Here is a 27,540-nt window from a genome sequence, read left to right on the forward strand (position 1 = left end):
TACAGCTCTTCCATTTTCTTTCAAGCTGTCCGAAGTAGGAGAGGCCCTTATTTTTATTTGTGTGTTGTCTAAGTGAAGCTGCTACTTAGAGACTGTTTTGTCATATCACATAAGATTTGCTGAAAGCTTCAGCAAGACAGATAAATATATGATCTATCCTGGAACTTTTTTTTCTTTTTCTTTCTTTCTTTTTTTTTTTTTTTTTTTTTTTTTGCCTACCAAAAAAAGAAAGGTTGAATGTCTTCCCTTCCTTCCTTCCTTCCTTCCTTCCTCCCTCCCTCCCTCCCTCCCTCCCTCCTTCTTCCTTCCTTCCTTCCTTCCTCTTTTCGTCTTCCCTGGGCAGTGTGATTACCTATGAAGCTAATAGCACCTACAGAGTTCATAGGTCCTTTTTTTCTCCCAGAAGCACACACAAGAATAAGTTTTCAGTAAAGTTTTGCAAGTGTTCAAATGAATAGCTATGTTGCTAACACTGGCTTTGGCAGCAGATAAATGGCAGAACAGGCTCAATATTGTATTTATCCTTTCTGCATTACCAAGAGGGGAGGCAAAATCTGCTACTGTATTTAAACAGAAGAATGGACAGACTTCCTTTTGTTGCAAAGTCTGTGTCTTTTGTGGGTATGCTCTAATCGAAGGCTCTTTAATAATACAGGATGTGGAGAAGCCATGTAGAGAAAGAGTTGAGAGTTCATGTGGAATGTTCCTTAGATGCTACGCACTGTAGCAAATAGGAAACTTTGTCAATATGTATCCAGGCTCCAGAGGGATACAGATCAGTAACCGAATCATAGGTAAATAGATAGATTAGATATGGCAGTGGCGGGAAACATGCTGAAAAACAAATCCACAGGAACAATTTTACAGGGCCTGCCTTCTATTTTCATAAGGAAACTAAGCCAAATAATCTGACAAGGGCGGAAATCAAATCATCTGTCAAGTTCCTCTACCTTTCATTTATCACACAGTTTAATACCGTAATGAAAAATAGCAAATGAAAAATGAAGTGAATGACCAATGAAAAATGCATTCTCTGAGGACACAGTAATGTGTTGTTAGCCGAAACCCTCCACCCCTGTGCACATGTAACTGCTAGGGGAGGCCCTGTGGCCACACAACCCTCTTCACTCAAGTATGACAAATCCTGGGATGACATGAGCATTGTGGTGGGGAGAGTCCTCGATACATAAAAGCTTTCGTCCATCCCTCAGCCCTCTCAGCCTGCTACATTTTTTAATCCCTTCTTTACATCAAAATTCGGGGCTAGTACAGGGTTGCTGTGGGTGAGCAGGGACTCTTCAGCGCTTGCCAAAGACTGGTCTTCACCCTCACCACGTAAGGCAGTGTGAACCCCACTTTCACAACTAAGGACACTGAAAATCTGAACAATTAATGGGTCCAACCCCTGAAAGCTAAACCCAGGCCTACTTGGTAACAAACCCTGTGCCCTTCCCACTGGTCTTGCTGCTTTCCGTAATCTAAGAAGATAAAAACATCCCATAAAGTGGATGCTAAGGCATCTGAGCGTAAGTAAGGAGAATAAAAAAGAACTTGGTAGATGGCTTTAAATATATAAACAATAATGACGAATGTTTACTGAGCGCTTACTACACGTCAAGCATTTTCCAAGCACTCTTATCAATTGTCTGATCATCACAATTACCCTACGAGTGAGCATTGGTCTTAGTATAATTTCCAGATGATGAACCCAGGGCCCAGAGAAGTCAAGGAATTCACCCAAGTTTACACAGCTAGCAAGTGGTAAAGTGAGGGCTGGCTCCAGAGTCTTCTCCTCAACTACCTCCCACTGCCTCTTAAGCCAAGCCGAAAGATCAGGAAGGAAGTGAGAACGTGCCTGGGGAAGAAAAGGATGTACGGAGGCCTGTTGGTTATTATAAGAAAAGGCTGTCATTAAGAAAATGGTTTTAGGAACAGCAATAAAATAGGTCCATTCAAATAATACCACCCATTAAGGAAAAATATCATTTATCCCCAATCCTGTCCAAACAGTATAAGCTTGGAGGAGAGATGACATTTATTTTACCCATTTGGTACAGTCTAGCAGATTGTAGGTACTCGAATCAGTCTCTTGCTCCTCAGCCAAGATGATTAATAAGGCAGAATATATTTATTTCTAAGGAGCAGAGGAGTTGATTCTGATTGAGACTGTGTGTGCTGTTGAGCCGCAAAACAAAACTGACCTCAGCATAATTAGGTTGTGGACATGGTGGAGTGAGGACTTGAACACAAATAGTTCTATTTTGACAAGCAGGATTCAAGAGCAGCTGCTTTTTTTTCCTTTTCCAAAAGGAGGATGATGATTATTTAATATTTGTTGAGTGCCAACAGTGTACTCAGCGCTACGCAAGACCTAGGAATTGGATGTTGGAAACTGCCTGAAGGGAAACGTTAGCAAATTAAAATCCATAGAATCAGCATGAAGGCAGCTGAGGAATACCTGATTAGAGCAAGACTCTACGCCTGTCCCAGAACAACAACAAGAAAGGCAGTGATAAGGCAAGAAAGAAAAATGTGTATGGTTCAAATCGCAGGGATGCAGTGGGGTGGAAAAGTATGCTTTAAAAGAGAGAACTCCCACCCAAGTGAAGCTAATGGAAAGGAACATAAACTTCAGCAGGCAAGATGGAGGGCAGGAGAAGGAAGAATAAATTCAAAGAACAAAGACATCAAGGCAAATTATCAGCCTTTCCACGAGTCCTTCAAGAGAAGGAGGTCTGGAGGAAAGGCAGCCTCGGGTCAGGGTGCTGGGAACGGCTCGGGGGACGCACAGAGCACCGCTGAATTATTGCTCTGTCCGTGTGCGTGGTGCAGAGCACAATGAGTGAGTCTGTGACCGGGGGCATGGGGAGGCATGCCTGCTTTTGGTGGCAAAGGGGACCCTGTGTCCCAGAGGTGAGAGCATCACAGAAAGCTGCAGTCGAAACTACATTCCATTTCACCAGGGACGGATGGCCCTCACTGGGCAAGTCCTAGAGCAGGCAAAAAAAAAAAAAAAAAAAAAAAAAAAAAGCAGCTGACCACAACTGCCACCGTGTATCCCTGGTGATCACAGTGACGGCAGCGTCTGCACCCCCACAGCACACAGGCCTCCCAACCTTGGGACAGTGAGCTCAAGGCTCACCTCTCAATGAGCGAGGTGGCATTCTGGAAAGAACCAGTGCCATAGTGGAATCATAGCAAATTAGAGAAGACTTAGAAGCTATGGAGTCCTGGGGCGCCTGGGTGGCGCAGTCGGTTAAGCGTCCGACTTCAGCCAGGTCACGATCTCGCGGTCCGTGAGTTCGAGCCCCGCGTCAGGCTCTGGGCTGATGGCTCAGAGCCTGGAGCCTGTTTCCGATTCTGTGTCTCCCTCTCTCTCTGCCCCTCCCCCATTCATGCTCTGTCTCTCTCTGTCCCAAAAATAAATAAACGTTGAAAAAAAAAAATTTAAAAAAGAAGCTATGGAGTCCTTGGAAGGAGGAGTAGAAAGAGAGGAGCGATAGGTTTGATGCATTCTGACTTTCAAAGGACTTCAAGTAAGAATGAAAAAGATCATAATTCTTGCAAGGGTATTAAGCAAAATTGGTAACCATGGGCAAGTGTTAAAATTCTGTTACATCTTAAAAACTAGTTAAGAGATGGAAAGCAATGTGTAGGAATAAAAGCCCATTTCTTTCCATAGAAGGAGGTTAATTGTGGAGAGCCCAGGGAGAATGCTGATACCAGCTTTCTTCAGGCTTAATAACCACCTGGAAGAGGAAGATGAAAAGGAAGTTGGCAAAACTTGATGAAAAAGAATTATTTAAGGGTATTTGAGTCATGGAAGAGTCTGAGAGAATCTAGAAAACACAGACACATGGGTGGAAAAAAAAAAACAAAACAGGAAAATTAAAAATATCCCAGCAAGCAAAAATTCAGCTAAAGCAGACAGAGAGAAATCCACCTCAGAAGGGGGAGAGAAAAGCTGGGATCCCCTGAACAGGTCTCTCCCGTGTTTGGCATACTGGGTGGGGTTGCCCTGAGTATGGTTCTTTCAGAGGATTAGCTGAAAGTAGGGATTGGCTGTTGTTTAGCATCTGCTACTGGTAGACCTCAGCTCCTCAGCGTTTTGTTTTCCTCTAGTTGTAAAATAGAGACAATAAAATCGGTCTCATTTCCAGGAATACTGAGGTATCAGCTCTGTTACTGATTGAAAATTCCAAGTGAAAGTGCCCCTCCCCTCCACGTATCTATTGATTGAATTAGTAGACAATTCTCCGAAAACACCCAAGTGGCTTTTGTATTCCGTTTTTCTGCCTGCCTTTGGCACATGACTAAAAGCTCTTTTCTGTTCACAAAAATAGCTGCTTTATTTCTATAGATAGCACCAAAGCATACCCTGTGTGTCTAAGTCAGTCATTGTCCCCTGGAGAAAGGTGGTTATTCATGAATAGGAAGTTAATCAGCTTCTTATAAGATAAATTCTAGCTATTTCAAATTTAAAGGAAATACTGTCCCACCCCAAAGCCTGATGAATAATATCTCAGGATGCCAGGAAGTGAATTCTTACTCTGCTCCTTCCCGCCCCCATGCTGCCATTCCCAGCCGTCTGGAGAACAGAGCCCACTGCCTGAAAAAACAACTCTGGGGGGCAAGAGTTGAGGTTGGTTTTCATGGCTGAGTTGGATGGTGTCACAGAGTAACAGCAGAAGTTAAGAGGGGCTGATATTATAACACTAGCAGACTATTTTACAGTTCAAGGAGTGCTTTCACAGCCATTATTTTGTTCAATTCTCACAAGAACCCTGTCGTGGGAGTCCACACACCGTCACTGTATAGATGAGAAAACCAAAGCCCAGAAAGGTTCACTGCTGGTTCATGAACAGAAGAGCTGAAACTCCGGCTTGGCCGTTTTAGCCACACAAACCCATTTTCTTTCCAATTCACCAAATAAAAAAAGGCAGAAAGGCATGCCCTTCTTCAGAATCTAAGTAACCCTACAGGCATGTGGAGTGGTTGATATTTATCAGATCTCTCTCTCACCTCCAGCACTCACGCACGCGCACACACACACCCCTACACCCCTATGCACCCCAGCCCATCCAGAAAGCATTTAAGGTAAATGAAAGTGGCAAGTCTGACACTCCCACTTGTTAGCAAGAGCAAACCACTGGAGAGATGTGTTTACACATTCAACATTACCTTTAGGAGGTCTGTGGAGACTTGGATTTCTATTTGCACTCATCTTATGTTAGTGATTTTCATATTACATTAGCAAATTTAATCTCTGCTAATGTGATAGGAAGTTACTAACACAATGAGAGTTGATTTAACAACTTGCAGGCTTTGGTGGCAAAAGCCAAATTCCCTAGCAGAACACCAATTCCGATCTGTAATTAAAAAATAAATCCGGATACAGGGACATCAGAAATTCCCACATTTCAGATCTCAGGTAGAGCCAAGGTGGAGGGTAGGAAGTTTTGGACGCAAGAAGTTTGTGAATGGAGAGAGACAGCTTGAGGAACCACTGTGGGACTTGAGATCTTACTATTGTTACTTTGAATTGATAGTGTATAATTTGTCAATTACATAGCTTCTTATCCACTAGGCTTACTAGAGCCTCGGGAAATCACCAAAATAATTATCGAATTTCATTTATCAAGCCTAAGATAGCATTCTTCTCCAATAAGCCCTTTGCTCCTGTGCTGGACAAATGGAAAGTACATGGCTTAGCCTCACTCGGGGCACCTTGCTCCTAACCACTCTGTTGTAAGTACCAGTGATGGGAAAAACGTTCAAACAAGGAACCCCCAGAGAAAGAAAAAAGAATCCCCAAGCATGGGGAATGGCTTCAGGATGGTGCACCTGAACATTCTGGCTTCAGGATGGTGTCTCCAGAAAATTCTGAGGGGCTCCCTCTACTACTAATTCTTATTTATTCTAGGCTTCCATAATACAAGTGATGGAAGACAATTGGAAATGCTCTAGAGTCCTGGCAATAAGCTGGAAAAAGTTGAACATGTTTTCTGAACAAAATCTCCTTTTCTATACATAATCATAAAGGTGTAATTTAGATCACCGGGGGGCCAGATACTCCAACATCTAGAAATGTATTTGAAGTGCCAAGGTTCTCAGGTCATAACCCGACCTTGTCCCATAGAACTTTTGAACTATCTGCTTAAAAGTTCTGCTGGAAGCAAACTTTTCAGGGTCTATTTCAGACTCACCCACTCTCATGACTGAAACCCCTCTCTATTATTATTATTTTTCCTTCACCAAGCTAGGATTTATTACTATAATACATACGTGCATGTACTGGATAATAAAACTTCCCTGATTACCTTATAACTGCGCATTAAAAATTTACTAAGATAAAATTAATGTAATTTTAATAATATTGTTTTAATATACAGAATGTCAGGTGACAGCAGAAAAAGCTGTTTGGGATTCAGCGTGTAATGTGCCTCTTTTGCAGTGCCCTGGTAGCAACAGCTGAACTGGAAGGTGAATGCTGTCTGTTAAAATTTCTGAGACGTGCATCCTGGGGGAAATAGCACACGTTGGGACCTTTTACAACGTGACTGGACAATGCTTTTGAGACTGTAATGTAGGAAAGCATCCCTGCATGATAGGGGGACTGGGCCAAATCGACGTAATAAGGAACACTGTTTCCTGTACTCTCTTCTATGAGATTCAGCCAGAGAAAATAACTTCAAAGAGTCTTTTGATGGAGAAAAAAAATGTTTTCATTCGCCCGTTTTATGATAGTGCTGCAGGATACTTACAGTTGATTTACTATAATGACAGGACCCGGCTACTGTCCCAAAGGAAAAGAAATTCTCCTTTTCTCCTGCCACCTACCTGCCATATTTATGATTCCCAGCTAGAGGTGTGGACAGGCAAGCGAGGGGTTAAAGGGAAAGATGGTTGGAACACAGCAAATAGAGATCATCAGGCTGCCACCGGTGTCACTTGCACTAGGGTGCCTGTGACCCAGGGCGGGAACGTTCCCATGGTCAGGTGCCTGCTCACTTCAAACCCCAATAAAGAGAGCAGACCTCCCAGCTCTGCACAGCTACTGAGGGGATCTGAGGAGCCAGGGATAAGTAACAGCCTGGCTTGTACCCTGCTGGGCAAAGACTCAGCCAGAGGAAGTGCCAGGACACTGTGCTGACCCACTTCGGGCCCTTCCTCTCCATTTGTTCCCAGGCAAAAGAGATACAAAAGCATCACTATGGCATGGTGAAAAGTTGGAGAAGCATTCTGGAAATTGACATGCAAATAAGCACTCCAAGTACTTCACTTTGTTCAGAAAATTCCCATCGCTGGGACCTGTAAAAACACCAATCAGAAGACAGGCAGTGATGGGAAGGGGCTGGTGGTTTTGCAGCCAGTCTCTCCCTTTAAGGGACTGTTTCTATTTCACGTCCCAGTGTGAGCTGGCACAGGTAAAACTGAACACACACCCAGCAAATGACCGAGAAGACAACAGCTTCAGATGTGACAGATACATATTATGTAATAGCACACATGCATTCCAGTGGCATCTTCTAGGAACGATCCTAGCTGCCCACAAAAGCCCTAAGACACAAGCAGTCTTCATAACCTGGGTTCATGAGAGAAGCCAATGTTTCACATAGGACACCGGCAACCGTTTTCCACAAAGCCAGCCCCTGCACAGAGCAGATGCACAACTTCCTGCGTAAAGACATTCCAGTTCTAGACAAGGATCCTAAGACAAAATCCCTGCCTTAATCACTTAGTCGCTGCTTTTTAAATCACCACTGCCTCTGATAACCTAGATGTCAGGCTCCTACCAGCAGTTCCCAGGACATAGCATATACAGTGCTAAATGAAGTCAAAGATTACCTATGGAAGTGCTGACAGGTGAATGGCCTGCACCGGGCTGTGGAACGTCCCTTTGGCTGAATTTACAATAAACACCAGACCCTGAGAAAACTGGTCCATAAACTGGTCCATAAACTGGTCCAAAACTGGTCCAACTATCCAAAACTGTGGATAGCGCAGGCCACATTTGAAAGGAGGCACAAAGGTTGGAGGTGAGGGGAACCAAGTGACAGCTCTGAACACTGAGCTCTTTATCTGAGAATGAGTAGATTCATTCTAACATTAAAACAAAATAAAAAGCCTACTTCTTTGTATACTGTGTGTCTCACTCACCTCGACAACAGGAGGCAGATTATCTATGTCACGCAAGGTCAGTGACCATCATTGCCTTCTACCCCTCCCAACCTTGCCAGAGCCAACCCTTCCTGAAAATTATCACCCCTCTCTCTCCCTTGCCGGAGACATTCTTTGTCAAGAAAATCAAGCCACAGACCCAAAGCTCTGAATTCTGTTGCTGGATTCATCATCCATCCTCCATGGAGGATTTTTTTTCTATCCAGAAGCAACTCAATGGACTTAAAAGGAAGCTGTAATCCCACATAATAACAAGTCCAAAGGAAGGACAACACGAACATGGGTGAATTCAGCGGCCCAACGAGGTCATCAAAAACCAGGTTCTTTCCTTCTTTCTGCCTTTGTCTCCTCAGCCTTACTTCTTACTTGGCAATAGCCACATCCTCACAGCATTGTCCTGATGCGGAGCAGTCTTTGGGTGTTTTATTTTGTTTCATTTTGTTGATCTCTTTTGAAGGTGGCACAGAACTTCTCCCAAAAGCCGAATCCATCAGACCCTCCTAACTTCTCAGGGTTGAACTGCATCCTTGCAGAGGCAGGTGCTCTTGGAAGCACCCTTGTCCTTTCTTCATAATCTCCACTCACACTCCTGTGTGGCTTTTTGGCTTGGTCATCATATTCAGAGTCGATTCCAAAGTTCCTTGAAGGTGTATCTTTGCTAGGCCACACCACTGTTTCATCAGCTCTCTGCCTTCATCCCCACTGCTCTCCTTCCCATACTCTGCTCTGGCCACACTGGCTTCTGCTATTCCTTAAATACACAGTGCACATCCCCATCTCCAGACCTTTGCACAGGCTACTACTTCTTCCTGGAATACTCTTCCACCAGATATCCAAATGGTCACTGCCTTACTTCCTTCAAGTCTCCAATCAGATGCCTCCTTCTCAGTGAGATTTTTTCCTGGCCATTCTATTTAATATAGCAGTTCCCTCCCCCTACATTCCCTGTGTTCATCCCCTGTCTTATTTTTTTCCATAACCTTTCCTACCATCTAGCATACTATATAGTTCACTTATTTTCCTACTGGAAGCTCTGTTGGGGAGGGTTTTCTTTTTCCCACTTTGGTAACTTCAGAACCTAGAACTTGGACAGGCACTAGCAGAAACTCATGAACTACTTGTTGAATGAATAACTTCTGAAATCAATTGTGGGTAATGAGACCCACAATGGCTTTACCAAATCATGATTCATGCCTGGAGCTTGCTTCCCGGGAAGAATGCAGTAGGCAGAGGGAGACAGGTACTTGGGGTACTTTTAAGGAAAACAAAAGAGTGGAAAAGTTTTGGTTAAGTATTCAACAATACCAACAATACATTCCTTGATTTATTTCCCTTTCTAAAACCAAGAGAGGTAATTATCGCTTATTCTGAATCAAGAAAAAATGCCTTATTTCATTGATTCTGTCAATGGGGTGCATCTCACAATGTTATCTTATGATCCTATAACTGGCAGTATTTTTTTTTCTTAGAGCTTCATAAAAAGATGCACCATCTTAAAACAGATGATGTCTTAGAGTCCATGAAATCCCATAGTATCCCTTGGAAACACGGTATCCTGAAGTATGCAGCAATACTAAAGAAGAAAGAGTATTATTATCATTGTCCATTGACACATAGCTGGTTGCTATTAAATAAACCAGTTTTGAAATCTCTCATGATCTCCAGAAAAACTGGACATTGTCTTTTCCTCTTGCCTTCCTATTGGGAAACTTTGATTTAAGATAATGTCTGAGCAGAGAAGCTTCGTTCAGCAGTGTCATTTGACCCAGATTGTATGTTTTTATAGCCTGAGCCAATTAGTTAAAGTGACTTTGACTATAATAGGGACCTGTGACATTCCTCAATATTATTGCATTAGTCACCCTGGAACAGTTTCTGCCTTGTGTTTGTAATCTGGCTCTGATTGTGCCTTCATCTCGGTATTTATATGATTGGTTGCTGTCCTATAAAATAGTGACCTTTGAGTCCTTGAAATTAAACCCTCTCTGATTTTCTTTATTTCAGTAAGTCCTTGGCACTTGATGGAACAGTGTGAATCACCTTTATGGTTCTGATTACTAATCAGGTGTTTGTTTTTGGTTTTTTTTTTTTTTTCAACCTTTTTCATCTATATTAACCAAATGAAGGTTGGACTGGAAGGCAGGAGATGGTTATGCTCCCAACTCTGTTCCTAAAGAACTGGGTAAACCAGGACAAATCACTTAACCTTCCTCTGCTCTCATTTTTCTTGCTACCCATGGGGATATCATTCTAGATCATCTAGTTCTTTAAATCTGTGCCAGAATAAGTTTGTGGTGCCAGGCCCAATGTACATTTCAATTGGGCTACAATCCAAGCCTCCATCCCAAGGCTTCATTGGAGGAGGGCTGGACCTCATTAAATGTACTAACTTATTTATGAAATAAAGGTAGATAAGCCCTGACCATGAATTCCCTAAAGGCAAGACAATGTCTCACTGACCTTTGTAACCTACCACTAGACAGACACTCCTTGAAAAGAGGGACAGTAGCTATATAATTCATTTCTGTATCCCCAGTGCTTCACAGTGTGTAAGTGCCTCATACATATTTGTTGAATGAACAAGTAAATAACTGAAATGCAGTGCTTCAGCTATTATTTCCTCTTAGCCTTGATAGAAACAATAGTTTTTCATGCGTCCATTCGTTCTCTATTCTTCCCTGTAGTCTTTTTCTTTTTTTCCTTTACTTTTGCATTTCTTTCCTCCCCCCTCCCATTGGTATTATATAACTTTTCATTAGTGTAAGTCCTAGTGTCTTTCTTGTCGTAAAATATACATGACATGAAAGTTACCATTTTGACCATTTTTAAGGGTATAGTTCAATAGCTCTAAATACATTCATATTGTGCAACCAACACCATTATCCATCTCAAGAACCTTTTCATCATCCAACACTGAAAATCTGTACCCATTAAACAATAGCTCCCCCATTTGCCCTTCCCCTGATCCACTGGTAACCACTATTGTACTTTCTGTCTCTAAATATTTGCCTATTCTAGGTGCTTCATATAAATGGAATTCTACTTTCTTTTATATTTTGGAGTTTTCCCCTTGCTCCTTCTTACCATTCTTTTCCTCTCTCTCTGCTTTTCCTTTCCATTGCTCCTCATAGAGCTACCCTCTCCGTACATGTCCTCATTTTCTCCAACCTTCTATGGCTCCTTATAGTTGCCATCCACCACACAGCACTTGCTTTATATTTTCTTATGTCTTATATCCACACATAATTTTTATATTTTAATTCATTCTTTTACAAAGCTGTGTTCTACTTAAATGTGTCACAAAACATTTAAGGGCAGAAGTAGGACTCTTTAAACATTTTGAAAGGAGGTTTTGGAAAGGGCTTGCTCATAAAATGACAGCACTCTATGGCACAGAACAGACAGGAGAGGGGAGTCGATGTCATTAGGAGGGATTTGCCAGGGAAACCATTGTTTCTGTTTGAAAACCACAGTAGGATTTATATAAACTTAGAGACATAGCAGATAGACAGACATAGGTAGATACAGATATAGATATACAGACACGTATCTAACAAGGACAGAAAAGCCAGCTTCCTCAGTGCCAAAGATAAAGAAGAGTCCAAGAGTTCAGTTCCAAAGGCACAGTGATTCCTCCTCCTCTCACATAAAGTGCAAGGGAGACCCCCTCGTTATTGATGTTCCATACCAACTGTTCCCTGCAGTCCCAGCTGTTCACGGCAGGCTGAAACAGAGTATTTCAGGGCACTTGTGAACGGGACAAGCACCAACCCTTTCAACACACAAGCCTAAGTACATAAAGATATATATTCTTGTAGAAAAGATATAATCTCATAATATCTGGAAAATAAAGTAGAAAATAAAAATCACTCTAAGTTCCTACTATCCTTTTCCAAGATTTCTTAGGTATCTTTCCATGCACCAGGATTCTTTGAAATATATTGCAGCAGAGATGAAAGAAAGTTAAAGATTTCTAAATAAATTACAATGAATAAATCTAGATGTAGTTTAAGCCATGATGTAGAGGCAACAGGGGGTGTTTTAGGGTACGTGGTCATAGACAATGGATTCTCCTTAAAATGGGAAAAATAAAAGTGCTTCTCTCAAAGAGTGTTGTGACAACTAAATTAAATGTGTATGTAAATCACCTGGCATTAAATCCTAATTCCCTGTATCTCAAACCTGGTGTGCACAAAAGAAAATGGCTGCTGAGGAAACCTAGCCTATCACCCAGTGTATGGATTGAAGATTCTCACGCTGCAAATTTGGGGATACCCAAATTGCAAAGGGGATACCCTTTTGCAAAGGTTATATTTATTAAAAAATAAATATCCAGGGGCACCTGGGTAGCTCAGTCAGTTGAGCGTCTGACTTCAGCTTAGGTTCATGATCTCACAGCTCATGTGAGTTTGAGCCCCCGATCAGGCTCTGTGCTGACAGCTCAGAGCCTGCAGCTTGCTTCAGATCTGCGTCTCCTTCTCTTTCTGCCCCTCCCCTGCTCATGCTCTGTCTCTCTCTCTCTCTCAAAAATAAATAAACATTAAAAATAAATAAATATATATATGTCCATCCAAATATTTGGATTCATGCTTGTCTAGCATTTTAGGTCTGGAGAAAGCATGGGTCATTAGCACATGCAACCCAGAACCAGCAGCTAGTTTGCAGACTGCAACCTATGATGTGGTTGTAAGAAAAGCATTCCTATTCTTTCCATCCTTCTTTTCTCCTCTTATTTTCTTAATGTTCCCAGGCTCCCATTCTGTAATTGTATTGTTGCTTCATCTGTATCCTTTGTTGTGTTTTTCTTATACCTCTTAGTCCTTTGTACGTATCTTTTAAATCTTCTCTCTCGTTCCTTTCTTACTACCCAACATCTTTCTTCCTCACTTTTATTCCATTTAATCTTCTTCTCTCCTTTTTTGCATTTGCATTTTCTCATGTTCACATTTAGTCTGTAGCACTTTCTAATAAAACCAGTGACTGTAAAATTTTCTGACCATCTTATAGTCAGGTTCATGATAACTACCCATTTCTGCAATTTATCAGCCTAGAAATCTCTTCCCAAAGTGATGTTGATGATAGTAACACAACCAGAAATGTTAGTGAATGTATGAATTTTGAGAACAAGACAGTAATATTTCTTATAGGTTATTTGTTTTTTTCCAGTATTAATCAGATTCACATTTGATATGGTATTTCAGTACCAGGTACCTCCTAACTGCTCAACAAATGTTTGCTGCTCACATTTGACTTACATTAATCAAACCTTTCCTTCATGTGGATTTATTTGATTTTCCCAACAACCTCCTTATATTCGGTAAGACATGTAACATCATGTGCTTTATAAGGATAAGGGAATGGATGGTGGAAAGATACATAATTGACTTAAGACTGTAGAACTGTCTGGTTGCTCAGCCAAACCTAGAACTCAGGCTTCCTAATTCCAAAGCATATGCCAGCCCCCCGCCCGCCACCCTGCCATGCTGCTGCCCTCTGTGTTTGTGGCGATCATCTTGCCCAGTGGTCCCACTGTTGTGATTCCAGGTTAGAATCTTCTGCTCTGGGACCTAGGGAACAACTGAGTATTACCATCCCTTATACCCTTGATCCACCCAGTAATCCTAAAAAAAAAAAAAAGATGTTAGGAACCAACCTGCAAAGATACTAGAAACACCAAGTGCAATCACAAAAGCTGCCATTAACTGAGTGCCCATCGTGTGCCAACCTCTGTGATTTTCTTGGATTAGTTCATGTATGCCACTGTACACGGTAACTTAAAGTAAATACAGTAGAGTTCCCAATATATATAAACTCTGTGTCTCATCAAACATCACCAGAGCTGTTTTGCAGAGAAAATGTATCTGCCCATATGAAAAGAAAAAGCAAAGTCTTTAGAAGATTAAAATAAAATCAAAGTGGAACCCACAAATCTGGTCTCTAAGTCCTTCCCTTCTCTGCAATAAGTCACCAATCGATACCATTCACCTTGCTGATGGACTAGTCCCAAACCAGCATCAAGCTAGGGCATGATGGAAGTACATCTTTATATTTAAGATGGTGTCACTGTTTGTCCTAAACGCAAACGGTCTTCTTTCCATAGAGAGGCACAATTTCTCCTCAAGGTTATCTGTAAACCCTCCCTGTAAGGCCCTCCTATTTATCTGTGTTAATTGTTGGGGCATGATCAGCTGATCATAGCAGAATTGAGGATGCTATAATGAGAGGAAAATAAAGAAATCCTGCGTCTAGGAAGATGAAATGCTAGTGCAGACATTGTATCAATTAAGCAGGAAAAAAAAAAAATCTCCTTGCCAAACATAAATCCCAAAGAAAAGAAGACAGTCATTACAATAATAATAATTACTATTATTACTAATATGAAAAGAGAAAAGCTTGGTTCTAAGTTCACTGAAAAGTTTCCCTTCAGTCTTGAATGATTCTTCTCTAGAGCCTCCCAGGAGCGCAAGCCTATAATTTTAATTATATCTTGGCATTCTCATAAAGCAAACAGCCTGCTCAGGTAGTATTTATTACCTGTTAGGAAGAATACTTATGAATATGCTTCGCCAATTTCAACTGCAGCGATCTGCAGTGGGCCTTTTCAAGGACAGAAGGGGTGAGCTGGAATACGCGTAGGAGAAAAGTTGCTCATTAAGGGAAGGTTTGTTATCCAGCAACGTATAATTAAGGTGACGGTCCCAGCTTCTGTGACAGCCAACACTCGGGTAGTTGTTTGATTGCTGCGTGGGTCAGAGATCAGCTCCCACTACAAGATGTAGCCACATTAGTGTGTTAGTGAACAGGTTAGAAAGTAAATTACGGCTGCCTTTCTCAAGCGCATTACTGTCGGTCTTCATTGTTTTGTTTTTACTGTACATCAGCAGGACCATGGCTTCTGAAGACTTTGTGTGACAGGTTAGGCATTTTATCCTTTGAGTAAACAGTAATCATGGTGTGAAGAAAGTGGGGCATTGGAGAATTTTTCCTATTCTTTGAGAATTCCACTCTTCCTTTTTAGTTTGCTCCAAGGGCTCATTGGGGATACATATATTAAGCCCTTTAAATAGTTCATAATAAATCTTTGTCTCAGGCTGATTCTGACAGTTTTTTAAAGAGTCTTTTAAGAGAGAATCCTCAATCATTTGTTAATCCATGGGGTGATCTTCAGACTTCGGGAAAAAAATAACAGCCAGGGCTCTTGGGTAGTGAAAATACAATGTAGGAAAAAATATATAAATATGGAAAATCCCAAGAATATCACCTTACTGAGATTACTTACATGTTCTGCATGTATCTAAATGCTTTCTTTCTTCCCCCAACAAGCCAAAAGGAGAAAGGAAAATCATTGTCAAGCTGGCAAAGATTTTTATTGATAATTTTATGTTTTCGGACTTACAGGCATCTACTAAAATGTTAGACTTCAAATTGTATAAGAGAGAATATTCTTTTTCAAGTAAACTAATTCTCTTGGTAAAAAGATAATTTCTTCTTTGCCCTTGCTTCCCCTTTAAGACTACTTTTGTCTTCCCCTAAATTATTTACATGCACACTGCTATTTTACCTGGTCGGAGAAAAGCATTCCACTTTTAGAGAAAGGATTGTAGATACTGGTTGTTAGGGTCAACAGAAAAACTTTGAAGGGCAAGATGTAGGTTTCAGAATAAATAGACCTTTCTAGGTTGACTTGAGATATTTTAGTTTCCACTATGGATATAAGCTAATTTTTTCAAGTCTCTTAGATGCTCACAATTTAAAGAATATAACACAATTTGGGCACCAAAAAATAATATACAAAACTCATCAGAAGAAAGTAAAAGCAGTACTATCTACCACGCAAGTAATTAATATTAGTAATCATTACAATACCTATGCATTATTTGTGCCAGGAGCGGAAAATACTCTCAAGTCTCTCTGCAGAGGGAAAGAGTGCTCAATCTCAAGGGTTTTATGTGTAAATAATTTCCTGTTTCAGGGAAACTTATTTTGATGTATTTGGTTTTGCTGGTAACTGAAACAATTAGGGAAGAAACTAAAAGATGCAGGCCATAGCTTTGAGTAAAACCTGAGGATAAGCATCGCAACAGGGGCATTTTCTCCACGTATAGGACCTGAACTTCTGGGTCACTTCTAAGACGCAGCTTCCCAAGCTGTTGAAAAACACGAAGAACTTTGCTAATGACGTGCAGAAGGAATATGTTAGGAATAAATGCAATAATAAAATGGAGAAATGGGCAAAGGACAGCCTACTGTTATAGATGGATTCATTCTCACGTAAGGTCAAGTAATTGAAGACCCAGATCAAGGGCAATCATAAATACCCGGCGTCCCTGCAGCTGAGAGGATTAACCACAAAACCATTATGACAAATGCAGTGGGAGCATTCAGCTACCAGGCAACAAAGAATATGTGGTGCCAATTTTTAAAATAATTATTTGGCATTATAGAATATACAATTTAGACCCAAAAGCCATCTGATATAACGCTAAAGTGTCGATGTTCAAAATATCAAGCACATTATTAGAGAGCTATGTGTGAAGCCGGGAAAGGGGCAGTAATGCGGCAATTAATACAAATTTACTTTGCACCCAGTTGGAGAAAAGGCGGCGTCTACCCCATTTTCACCATCACCATTAGCAACAGCTTTTATCTTTTTAAATTGAAGAAAAGAGGGTAATTCTACAGCAAGTCTAATAATTGCAAAGTCTGTAAATTGAATCATTAAAAAATATCTGGTTTTTTATCCCCACCACTTGGGAAGATTATGCAAAGCCTTGAAGAAAATACACAAATGACCCGACGTCAAGTTCAGATATGGAAATGATGCCTCCACACATATTATGATGCCTACACACCTATTAGCTGACCAAGATTATAATGATGAAGACCTGTCTTCCTCACAGTAAAGCAGGATTCCTTCTACCAAAGGATGAGAAGACTTTGTTTTGGTACTAAGGTGGAGTAGCAGTCACTGAAACTTATTGGAATGATAAACAAAAGGAACACTTGCTTAATTATAAGATGTCAAAATAGATTTTCATTAGCAAAGTAACAGCTGTAGATAATTATTGGGTTAAATCCCATTTCTGGCTCCTCTAAATAATGTTACTAAAATATTCTCCAATAGGGGCGCCTGGGTGGCTCAGTCAGTTGGGTGTCTGACTTCAGCTCAGGTCATGATCTCATAGTTGGTGGGTTTGAGCCCCGTGTCAGGCTCTGTGCTGACATCTCAGAGCCTGGAGCCTGCTTCAGATTCTGTGTCTCCTCCTCTCTCTGCCCCTCCCATGTTCATGCTCTGTCTCTCAATAATAAAATAAATGTAAAAAAATTTTTTTACATATTCTCCAATAAATAAGACTCAATCCTTTATTGATGATGGATTCAATACAGTACTTCTAACTGAAAACTTTATTAAAAAAATAACCACTTAAAGACATCTTAGAGTAAAGCCATAATAAAATCAATAAATTCTAGCTGCTCATATTTCCCCTATATGATAAAAAATAATAAATGAGCAGAAGATACTGACTCAGAAGACATCTATGGAGACCTGCCAACTCAGGCTCACCTCTATCCCCAGAATACACACACACACACACACACACACACACAGGTAAATTAAAACTGGCTACTTTCAACAAGGGGTTGATATCCAAAATATATAAATAACTTCCCCATCTTATTATAAAAACAAGCAACCCAATTAAAAAATCGGCAGAACACTTGAATAGACATTTTTCCAAGGAAGACATCCAGATGGCCAACAGACACACGAAAAGATGCTCAACATCACTCATCATCAGGGAAATGCAAAACAAAATCACAATGAGATATCACCTTATACCTGTCAGATTGGCTATTATAAAAAAGGTAAAACATAACAAGTGTTGGTGAAGCTGTGGGAAAAGAGAACCCTTGTGTACATTGGTGGGAATATAAATTGGTGTAGCCACTATGGAAAACAGTATGGAAGTTCCTCAAAACAATTAAAAATAGAAACACCATACAATGTAGCAATTCCACAGCTGGCTATTTATCTAAAGAAAATGAAAACACCAATTTGAAGAGATATTTGCAGCCCCGTGTTCATCGCAACATTATATAGCGTAGCCAACATATGGAAGCAACCTAAGTGTCCACCGATACATGAATAAAGAAAATGTAATACACACACAGAGAAATATTACTCAGCCGTAAAAAATATATAAAATCTTGCCATTTCCAACAGCATGAATAGCCCTAGAGGGTTTTACTAAATGAAATAAGTCAGAGAAAGGCAACTACCATATGATTTGGTTTATACGTAAAATCTAGAAAACAACAACAACAGAAACAGACTCATAGATACAGGAAACAGACTGTTGGATTACCAGAGCAGGGGTGGGTTGGAGGGAAGGCACATCAAGTGAAGGAGGTCCAGAGGTACAGTCTCCCAGTTTTAAAGTAAGTCATGCGGATGCAAAGTACAACATAGGGAATATAGTCAGTAATATTGTAGTAACTTTGTGTGGTGACAGAAATAACTAGACTTATCATGGGGATCATTTCATAATGGACAAAAATAGTCAATCACTATGATGTACACCTAAAAGTAATGGGATGCTGTATGCCCATTGTACTTCCATTTTTTTTAGTGGTCATTATGCTAGACCTGGGAAGGCAAATTTGGAAAAGCCACATATTTATACCAACATCCGCTAGAATTTTCAATTATGGCTTAGTTCTCTAACACTCTCCAATGGAAGCTTCCGGCCATTCAGAACTTTTTTCTGTCAAACAAATGTATCTCAGACCCATCTTCTAAACGCCTTCATTCTTCATTCCTGTTAATCACACGACAGCTCTCATGCAAAACCCTTCCTCTGTGTGCACAGAGTACTCATTCTTCTAGGGGCAGAATGGCCAGATCCAGCTAATAAAAATACAGGACTCTTAGTTAATTTGGAAATTTGTATGAAATATTTGGGTCATACTACAAAAAAAGTCATTGTTTACCTGAAATTCCAACATAAGGTTTCCTGTATTTTATTTGGGAATCCTAATTAGGAGCCTACCGTGCCGCAGCCACTGTCTTTTCCACAAGCCGACTTCTGCTCCTGCACCCTTACTAAAATCTTTGTCTCCTGGAGGCCACTACTCTTGAAACGCTCTCTTACTAGAAGCCACGATTCCTATGCTTCTAACTCTTCAACACGAAAGAGGAGTGGTCATCATACTTTGTTTCCAGTGCCATTTCTGCATCATTTCCCCCAACATCATCGCTGAAAAATTTCCTCTTTAAAAAAAAAAAAAAGTGCTCCTTACCTGTTCTCAGGGCCATCATCTGTCAACACCCACATCACTCACCTGCTGCCCTCAGCGGTGTCAGCTCGTGCTTTGCAGTCTTCCTGTGTAGCGATCTCCGCAAGGAGGCAACAGATGCCAGAATGACAGTTTCCAGGATGAATAGCTACTCCACACACACTTCTTGACCGCCAGTGCTCAAAAAACTCTTTCTTTGACTTGCCCTTAGCCACCCATTGGCATAATCATACCTTGACCTGAAAAAAAAAAAAAATGCTTCATTTTTAACATGCCAAATATCTGCATAAAAAATGAGAAAAACTTTCTAAAATACAAGTACAACACAGGAAGTCACAAAGGTAAAAACACACAGACTTCTCTGTATAAAATTAAACAACATGAGGGGCGCCTGGGTGGCTCAGTCAGTTAAGCATCCAACTCTTGATTTCGGCCCAGGTCGTGATCTTACGATTGTGAGATCGAGCCCCATGTCGGGCTCTGTGCTGGGCATGGAGCCTGCTTAAGATTCTGTCTCTCTCTCTCTCCCTCTCTCTGTCCCTCTCCCTGGCTCACACTCTCTCCCAAAAAAAAAAAAAAAAAACACACACACACACACAAAGTTTTAAAATTTAAAAACACGTGCGTTAGTGAACATCACAAACGGAAACAGCAATCAAATGGGAAAATATTTACAAGAAGTGTGCCAAAAATAGTATCTTTAATAAATGTAAGTATCTCATTCAAATTGATAAGAAAAACACTAAAAATTCAAGTGGAGAATAAAAGATATAAATATAGGATTCATTGAAAAAGATTCAAATGGGGGCTCCTGGGTGGCGCAGTCGGTTGAGCGTCCGACTTCAGCCAGGTCACGATCTCGCGGTCCATGAGTTCGAGCCCTGCGTCAGGCTCTGGGCTGATGGCTCAGAGCCTGGAGCCTGTTTCCGATTCTGTGTCTCCCTCTCTCTCTGCCCCTCCCCCGTTCATGCTCTGTCTCTCTCTGTCCCAAAAATAAATAAACGTTGAAAAAAAAATTTTTTTTTAAATAATAAAAAAAAATTAAAAAAATTAAAAAAAAAAGAAAAAGATTCAAATGGCCAATAAATACATATTAAAACATTCCTCAACTTCATTAGAAATAAAAATCCAAATTAAACATGTGAGATATTTTTACGTATTGCTTTTCAGGGGGACTCTTCTCTGTATCTCATGCTAACTTAATATTTTTTTATTAGGTGAGAACAGATATTTTTTAAGATGGCAGTCAATCTGAACACCATCAACATTGTTGATAAATATGTAAACTGATAAAACTTTTCTGAAAGTCAATTTGTACACATTAGCTTTAAACAAACAAACAAACAAACAAAGCTCATGGCCACCTGGGTGGCTCAGTCAGTTAAGCCTCTGACTTCGGGGCAAGTCATGATTTCATGGCTTGTGAGTTTGCGTCCCCACATTGAGCTCTCTGCTGTCAGCATGGAGCTTGCTTCGGATCCTCTGTCTCCCTCTCGCTGCCCTTTCCCGACTCACATGTGCTCTCCCTCTCTCAAAAATAAACATTAAAAATTTTTTTAATTAAAAAAAAAAAAAAGCTCATGCTCTTTGACCAGGTAATACTATTTCTAGAAATCCACCCTAAGAAATAATAAGAAGGTTGAAAAAAGATTAATTTAAAAGAAATTCATCACGAAGCAATGGAATATTATGTAGACAGTAAAAATAATATATTTGAGGAGCGCCTGTGTGGCTCAGTTGGTTAAGCATCCACCTTCGGCTCAAGTCATGATCTCACAATTCATGAGTTCGAGCCTCATGTCGGGCTCTGTGCTGACTCCTCAGGGCCTGGAGTCTGCTTTGGATTCTATGTCTCCCTCTCTCTCTGCCCCTCCCATGCTCTTGCTCTGTCTCTCAAAAATAAACAAATGTTAAAAAGTGTTTTAAAAAAATAGTATATTTGAAAGTGATGTAGTAATATGGGATACTCTAATTTGTTTGTTTTAAAAAAATTTTTTTTTCAACGTTTATTTATTTTTGGGACAGAGAGAGACAGAGCATGAATGGGGGAGGGGCAGAGAGAGAGGGAGACACAGAATCGGAAACAGGCTCCAGGCTCTGAGCCATCAGCCCAGAGCCCGACGCGGGGCTCGAACTCACGGACCGCGAGATCGTGACCTGGCTGAAGTCGGACGCTTAACCGACTGCGCCACCCAGGCGCCCCTGTTTGTTTTTTAAAGCTGCTTTGCAACCAAGAGCCCCGATATCCTTTTATTCCCCAGTGTCTAATGAAAGTACAGCAATTATCACCACATGAGCTATGACTAATATTAAAAAATATGGGAGAGGGCGCCTGGGTGGCTCAGTCGGTTAAGCGTCTGACTTCGGCTCAGGTCATGATCTCGCAGTCCGTGAGTTCGAGCCCCATGTCGGGCTCTGTGCTGACCGCTCAGAGCCTGGAGCCTGTTCCGGATTCTGTGTCTCCCTCTCTGTCTGACCCTCCCCCGTTCATGCTCTGTCTCTCTCTGTCTCAAAAATAAATAAACATTAAAAAAAAATATGGGAGAAACAGATATGTTCCCCGTTTTGAAATAAGTATCTAAATAAATAGTAAATAAGACTGCAACAAAACATTAGTTTTAATAGTGACTGTAACTGGATGATAAGGTTATAGACATTTTTTTTCTTATTTACTTTTTCCGATTTTCCAAGTTTCCTATGAACTTAGAGAAAATGTGACATAAACTTATTTAAAAGCAGTAAATAACTGGTGAGTAAATAACTCACCAATCCTTTCTGCACAAAGCCCCACTTACTGGCTGCCTCCCCCGGGTCACCATTCCCTGCCCTGTCATCCTTTTCTCTTCCCTAGCTCATCACTTGGTCACTTTCACTTGTCTGTCTCTTAACCCTTGGCAGTCCCACACTCTTTGGACTTTCTTTTGTTCCCATTGTTCAGCTCCCATCCCTGGGAAAAGGTTACTCTACTGAGCATTGCCTGGAAAGACCCCAAAGCCACTGTTACTAGAGTAACACTGTTACCCCAAAGCCACTGTTACTAGAGTAACACTGTTACCCCAAAGCCACTGTTACTAGAGTTCGGTAGAAAATTAGTCCTCTTACAACGAAGCAACTGCCAGCCACTGTGTAGCCTTATTACTTATTTTCTGTTGGTCCTTGATGCTCGGCCCACATGGCTGCTAGGCAGCTTCTTTCACATCCAAAATCCTCTCCTTCTCCCACTTCACCTAGTGAAATTAAGTTGTTCCTAGCCATTGCCATCACACTCCTCTTCCTCCCTCCTCCTCCTCCCCCTTTCCTTTCTCATGTCCTCCTTTTTTTTTCTGCCTCCCCATTTCAGAGGCTCACTTATCTTTCTCAGTTGCTGATTAAATATCCCTTAGGATACTTAATTCTTCAATTAGAATTTCCAATGTATACAACTTTAAGCTCAGTCTTCCCAATCAGTAAACATGCTCAGGTCTCTTTATTTTCATTACCAAAATTCACCAAAGACAAGAGTGTCATTTATTTACTCAGTCTTTGGCTCCCTTATGTCCTGAAGCTGCTGCTCCCTCTAGAGATGCCCAAAGAATTGACAATACCAGTAAGGTGCATCTGGCATGCACTCGACTCTCCGGACCATCCGGCCCATTAATTCCTTCCTTAGTTTCCCACGTGTTACATTATTTTATCTTTAGTATAGCACTTATTTTAATTTTGGACAAGAAAATGTGCAAAAGGTAACATGTCTAGGATTTGCCACTGGTACGTGTCTATCCAAATAGTCGTTTTCTATAAAGCCTTGTACCAATCTGAAGTCCTAAAGTTACAGTGTGATGTGTGGGTGGTATCTTCACCCATTTATCTACGTGGCTTCAGGTCTTCTCCAAAGCCACCCCGTCAGTGAGGCCCCTGTGACCACCCAACCAGCCTTGGTCCTCTTTACTCTCCAGCCCCTTACTCTGCGTGGCCCTTCTTCATAGCATTAATCACCACCACAAGTTACTATCTATTTTCCCTGCTCCCAGACGTAAGCACTTACAGTTATAAATGGTTCCAGCTCATTGTAGCTACCCAACCAGCCTTTAAATAACTGAACAAAGACTAAGTGAGCTATGCTAAAAATTCTGATATGTGCTCACTTGTACTGTTTTAAAACCTCATGTTGTCTTTCAGGGTCATGCACGGAGTCAGGGCAAAAAGTTCCAGGGTCAGGCAGATCAACCTTTCAAAACTTAAAAGGTGTGCTCCCAGTCCACAGGCCTGCATTTGGAGAGAGATACTTTGTGTATCAATGGCTTGAATCACCGCCTGATTTTTCAGCCAGTGCTGCATAACTGTTTCTCATCACATGGCATTGTTGTAGTTAGTCCCCGAGCTTTAAAGCAGTGAAAAGGCAGAATGCATATGTGTGTGTTTGCAAGTGCCTCTGTAACCAGACTCCTCTATATAACTCCTTTTTAAAATATAGTATGTCGACAACATCTGCTCCTGAAATGGAGATTTGGCTCGAATGCTAAGAAAATAAACATGGCAGCTCAACTAGATACTGGCAACCGGTTCCTGCCCCATGGACAGGCTGCACAGAAGATTCATGTATATAAAATAGTATATTAAAGTAAACTTACAAAAGCAAAGAGCAATCATTGCAACCATAATTTTTTCTTCCTCTTTGGGATTCTAATTTTAAAAGCATTAAAGAAGACAGCTGCTCATGCTGTGATATGCGCTAAACAGCCTGAAGGATGGAAAAAAATATATTTGTAGCTCATAATAACTATTGACCTTTCTGATATACAATGTTCTCTGTGTTAGCTATTCGGTTCTATCAACAGTGAAGATTGAACATGACTTTTTAATAGAAAACATGGGGTTTCGAGCTGCCTTCACAAAGGTGTTTATGTATTGTTATTTTGTTTTGTACTACAAAGACCAAGTCCTGATGCCCTTTGTCTGACATCATGTTTGTCGTTAAAAAAAGAAAGAAAGAAAGAAAGGAAAGGAGAGAAAAAGAGAGGAAGGAAATAAAAGAAGGAAACAGAAAAGGGAAAAAAAAAGCCTCAATGTTATTGAGTATGTTTTATATGAGGAATTGGCTCGTAACCACTTTATAGTCGTGATAAAAGCATTGCCACACTCGATCCCATACGCAATATTGGTAATGGAATCCAACGGCATCCCGAGAGGACGTGCTATATTTCTCTCCCAGAATAGATCCCTCAAGTGGCAACATTTATAGGGTGTCTCCAATAAGATTTAAAACATTTGCTTGCAGTATTCATATGGCATGTTCTTTGGAGCGTACAGCCTGCTGCGGAATGGGTCACACTGGATGTCTTGTACTCTCAAAGGCTGTCTTTACAATACCCAGTTTTTCCCCCTTGAACTTTCCTGTTGCTTAGTAGTTGTATATAGAAACACCCACTGGTAGCAGCTTGACTCTGACACCGTGTCTATTTCCCCAGAGTGGTATCATCCAAAGACCGACTGCAGAGCAACTCAGCTGAACACTCTCCTCTCCCCCAGGGGACAGCCTCACCAAGTAGCAACCCCTGCCAAGAGTAGGAAACCTGAAAGTCAACCTTATGCATTATGATTCTCATCCCAGGCAGGCAGATATGGCCGAGGAGCTTGTGCTGACGGGTGGCATGGGTTGGCAGATTTTTTTTTCCTTTTTTTTTTTTTTTGGCCGATTATTCTTAATGTGACATGGAAAGAAGTTTATTACATCATTATTGAACCACAATTATTTTCACAGCTATGCTCTAGAGTTTCAGTTAATGATTCACAAGTTTCTAAACAAAGCCGAAGACTCACAACTGAGTGGGAGCAGGAATCAGCCCTAATGAGACTTTGACAAATTCGGGGCGGGGGGGGACGGGGGGGGGTTGTTGTTTTACTTTAAGAGCAAGCACCAGAGCCGATGGAGCCTGACTGCTGAGCCTGGCCTCACTGGCTGCAACTGTATTTGTATGATATCCACAAGGTGGTACAACTTGTGTTCACAGAAAATGGTGGGCACTGCCTTGCCACAGTGGCCAATGACCTGGGTCTAGTCTGCCGAAGACTGTTACTCTCTTCAAAGTTGCCTGGCACGTGACTGAGAAGGACAGGCCAATGAAATGAAACCAACTCTCAAAAAGAGAACAAAGTATTCTCTAATTCTGGGGGACGTCGGGCCAATCCTTTTTTAACTACCAAACCACTGGTCCATGACTCTCAAAATAACACTTTGCAGAACATGCTTCCTTAGAGGTGAATACAAGGAGGGGACATAGGATTCCCTCTCCTCAAACAACAACAAAAACGCCAAGTCTTGGAACAAGATGTTTTGTGAGAGTGGCATGGCAGGGGTAAAGGGAATAATTATTCTTAAAAGAAAGCATCTATTTATTCAGCACACAAACTGAGTGACTACTTATATGAAACACAATCCTGGGCACTTGTGGGAGCATGGGTGGGGAGGGTGGGCACGGTGCATAAGGGAAGCTGGAGAAGAGCAGGGAGAAGATACAATGATAGACAAGACTTCAGGCCTGCCTTTCAAGATCTCCCAATCTTGTAGATGACACTGTTGATAGCATCTTTTGCAAATTGCACATTTAAAAAAATCAGTTGAGTGTTTACCTTCGAGAACACAAACCCCACTTACAAAAATCAGCATTGCAGGTAGTTTTTCATGTGTAAGTGAATTCACCAGGTACCGACACTGGGGGCAATGCCTTCCTTCTCACTATTACAGGAGTTTGACCCATGTACATAGTTGTCACATACCAAAACAAGGCTATGATGTTTCCAAAAGGAAGTTCTATGTGGATGCAATATTAGTAATCATTCATTGCGCAACAAATCACCCCAAATATTTTCCTTAAAAAAAAAAAAAGCTATCTCACATAGTTTCTATAGGTCAGGAATCTGGTAGCACTTTTGAGAAGTTCTAGCTCAGGGTCTTTCCTGAGATTGCAACACAAGTCAAACTCAGAGCACAGTCATCTGAAGACTCGACTGGGGCAGGCCTCACGTCTATGCTCACTCATGTGACTGTGACTGACTAGGAAGCCTCAGTTCCTCATCACATTGGCCTCTCCACCGGATTGCTCAGGTGTCCTCACAACATGGCCTCCGGCTTCCACCAGAGTGAAGGACCCAGGACAGAGCCACCAAGAAGCCATTCTGCCTGTCATGACTGAGTCATACACCACCATTTCCACCATGTGCTATTTATTAGAGGTCAGTCACCAAGGCTAGCCCACACTGGAGGGGAGAGAAAGGAGGCTCTGCCTTTTGGAAGGAGGAGTACTGGAGATTTTGTAACACTTTAAAATTACTATGCTTGTCATCGTGGGTAAACATAAAATCTGCTGGGATAAGATCTGTGAGAAAAGATTTATTTACCATGTTTGTCCTACTATCGGGAAACAAGGTTGGGAAGATCTTATTAAAGTCAACATTTAATGAATATTAGTTATTGAATATATTAGACATATGTAAATACATGTCTGTATATATGTGTGTATATGTATAATTTTTGCTCTGGGAACAAGGAACCATGGTAGGTGCTAAAAGGGATGAAAATTAGACATGTCTCAGCCTCGCCACCCATGCCTAGGATAGGAGATAAAATGAGGATATGAATAACTCTAGGAACAGTATATTGGTACATCATGATCTTTGGGGTCAGACAAACATTATGTCCTGTCTGTGTGTTCTGCCACTATCTGGAAGAGTTGGACAACATAGACTGTTTTATATAATAAAGATCTAGTATTTGTATCAGTCAGTATGGGCTACCTTCTGCTGCAGTAAAAAAGCAATTCTGAAATTATAACAAAAATTTATTTCTGTGAGAGTTGGCTGTGGGTTCTGTCCCACGCTCTCTTCATTCTAAGACCCAGGCTGATGGAGCAGGCACCATCTGAAATGTTGATAGTCACCATGGCAGAAGGAGAGAGAAAGTACCTCTTTCTACTAAGGGACTGACTGTTTTCAAAAATTACACCTGGAAGTGACCCATGACCTTGGTTCACCTTTTCATTGACCACAGAAAGCCATATGAGTATGTACGGTGACTTCCAAGTG

The 27,540-nt window shown here is 41.1% G+C and overlaps 1 protein-coding gene and 1 long non-coding RNA gene across 13 annotated transcripts in view; one reads left to right on the forward strand and one right to left on the reverse strand.

Annotated features, from left to right (window-relative positions):
• The window catches only part of NPAS3 (neuronal PAS domain protein 3), an 861,794-nt gene that overhangs the window by 761,432 nt on the left and 72,822 nt on the right, over window positions 1–27,540 (forward strand). The window lies entirely within an intron of this gene.
• LOC123583533 overlaps window positions 1–27,540 on the reverse strand; it is a 216,836-nt gene that overhangs the window by 46,922 nt on the left and 142,374 nt on the right. For all 4 annotated transcript variants that reach the window (XR_006704926.1, XR_006704924.1, XR_006704923.1 and 1 more), the window contains exon 2: window positions 19,525–19,718. This is a non-coding gene — a long non-coding RNA (uncharacterized LOC123583533). The remainder of the gene's footprint in view (window positions 1–19,524; window positions 19,719–27,540) is intronic.

This window comes from Leopardus geoffroyi, chromosome B3 (assembly GCF_018350155.1).
Source record: "Leopardus geoffroyi isolate Oge1 chromosome B3, O.geoffroyi_Oge1_pat1.0, whole genome shotgun sequence".
Taxonomy (NCBI): Eukaryota; Metazoa; Chordata; class Mammalia; order Carnivora; family Felidae; genus Leopardus; species Leopardus geoffroyi.